General features: G+C 39.6%; 1 pseudogene; it reads right to left on the bottom strand.

The window, feature by feature from the left end:
* Positions 1 to 332: 332 nt before the first annotated feature.
* LOC101570757 lies at positions 333 to 1,151 on the bottom strand (annotated as a pseudogene).
* Positions 1,152 to 2,474: the final 1,323 nt, after the last annotated feature.

Here is a 2,474-nt window from a genome sequence, read left to right as displayed (position 1 = left end):
TGTATCAGTTCTTTTACCCATAGCAATGACTTATATGATGATTATTGCTAACAATTTATGTGCTTGTACAGAATTTTTGTGGAGTTTCAATATTTAGGAAGACATAAAACTGATTCATGTCACTCTTATATTTGTACAAAAACAAATATTTACTATCAACATATTCTTCATGTATTTCAATTGTAACTGAAATTTTTTCCAAAAAAAAAAAAATCTGAATCCTGATATATTTAACACCTCATCTACCTGAAGAAAGCTTTTCTTTACATTCCAATACTCCTTTTTTTGTTTTGTTTTGTTTTGTTTTGTTTTGTTAACTCTTAGAAATTGTTTTATTTTTCAACACCCTCGTTCCAATTTTGCTTAAGTGTTGGCAGAACAGCTCGACACCACTTGGTGGTGGTTCTTGCCCACTCAGTGGCCTGCACTGTGGGGCCTGCAGACCAATCTTCTGTGGCCGGCTGAGTACTCCAGTCTTCAGTACGGAACTGCTGAATGGGCACAGAGGGCACCTGAAAGCCCTTGGACCAGTCTTTGACCTTAGGCTGAGCAGCAGTGAATTCTGGAGCTGATAAGTCCATTCACACTGAAATTCTTCCTTGGTCACAGCCTTTTCAACAGCAGCCTGCTCTCCTTTTTCAGTCTCTTCAAGATCCCGGTAGAAGTAGAGATCAGGTATGACTTCCCACGGTGTTCAAGGAAGATGGTGCCACGCATGCGCAGCGCTTCCCGGGTCAGCATCCACCACATCAGACCCACAGAGTGAGCTCCCTTATTGTTGCACTGGATGGCAATGTCAACATAGTGCAGAGGAGAATTTGTGTTGCACAAAGCAATGGTTGGCAGATTGATGTAAGATGCCTCTGTTAGGACTGGTGGTCGGCCCTGGGGTCAGTAACCATCAGAAAACGTGGCTTTCAGCAAGCTGCCTGGATCCCTTTAGTGAAGGTTCCAGGATTAAAGCTGCCAGTGATAGGAGTAGCTCCAGTGGCAGCAGCAAACTTCAGCACAGCCTGCTGGCCGGTGTTCCTAGAGGATATGGCGCTGATGTCAGCAGGGTTTTCAGTGGCCACTATGACTGGAGCTACCAGGAGGAGCTTCTCCCAAGTCCACTTTAGATTTATGACGTAGATTCCATCACTTTTCCTTTTATAGATATAATGCTCCATCTGGAAATCCAGGTTGGTGACACCTAAGTGGGTTCCTGCAATGAGAAACTTGAGGACATCCTCCTCCTTCATTTGCAGGGCATCAAGGTCTCCTGACATTGTGAAGTTTCCCTTTAAGCTATGATGGGAATCAAGAACAACGTTGTATGGACCCCTGCCTGGGCAGTACGGAAAAGCCCAATACTCCAAATTAATCTATAGTTCTACATGAGTATTTAGAGGAAAAAAAACAGCAATATGACCTTGCTGAAGTTATTTAATATTTCCATCATGTAATTTCTTTAACTATGTATTGAGAATATTGAAAATATTTGTCTTGTATGATTGTTATGGAAATTAATTATATAAAACACTAGAAATGTTGCCTGTATATGTTGTTAACATTTTATTATTCTCAAGGGCATATTGTGTACCTATGTTAAAGCAAGACTAACAACTACTGAGATAATAAAATGCACTCCCACCTCATTGTAACTATTTCTTTCTAAGTCCCTGAGAAAATGTACTTCAGGGTTTGGAATATAGTGTGAGCATTTTGAGAACCTCAGCTCCATTATTCCTTCAATAGTCAAAGTTATGTTTTGTGATATTGAATAGAAACTTCTCTAATAATAGAGTATCTTTTGCTTTAGCTTCAACAAACTTAATTTCGTGCCACAATTTGACATTTCACCTTAAAATGGAGACTCAGAAAAAAAGCCTAAGATTCTGACTTTGCCAATGTTTCTTACCTCACATGCTAAGGAAGGGTAATGCCAATAGTTCTCTCATAGGTACTTGGCAATAAGTTAACCAAGTCACAACTGTGAAAATACTGATAATAGACGAAACACGTAAAAATTCTCACTGGGCCTGAGGAGATAGCTTGGAGATCTAAGAACCTGTCTGGCAAGCCCAAGGACCCAGGTTCAAACCCCAGTACTGATTGCCATGCTGGCTCCAGAACCCTGGGCTCTCTGCGATGATGACAGAAACCTGGCATGGTGGTGCATGCCTGTAATTCCAGGGCTGGTGAGGCTGAGACTGGAGGATCACTATAGGTCCAACCTGTGTAGCAGAACCCTGTACCAAATAAATAAACAAATGTTTAAAATTAAAAATCATATAAAAACATGCATAAATCATACAAAAACCTGAAGATTTTATCACAGTTTCATGTGTCTGTTTTTCAACAAACTAAGGTAAAATATTTAATAAATATAAATATAGAGTACATTCCAGGGAATTTACAGTTATATAAGGAGCTACCAAATACTACTAAGTGTATGAAATGAATTATGAAATTATTGATGAGAATATAGAGTA

This window comes from Octodon degus, unplaced genomic scaffold, assembly GCF_000260255.1.
Source record: "Octodon degus isolate 3935 unplaced genomic scaffold, OctDeg1.0 scaffold00175, whole genome shotgun sequence".
Classification (NCBI taxonomy): domain Eukaryota; kingdom Metazoa; phylum Chordata; class Mammalia; order Rodentia; family Octodontidae; genus Octodon; species Octodon degus.
This window is presented reverse-complemented; position numbering and strand designations above follow the sequence as displayed.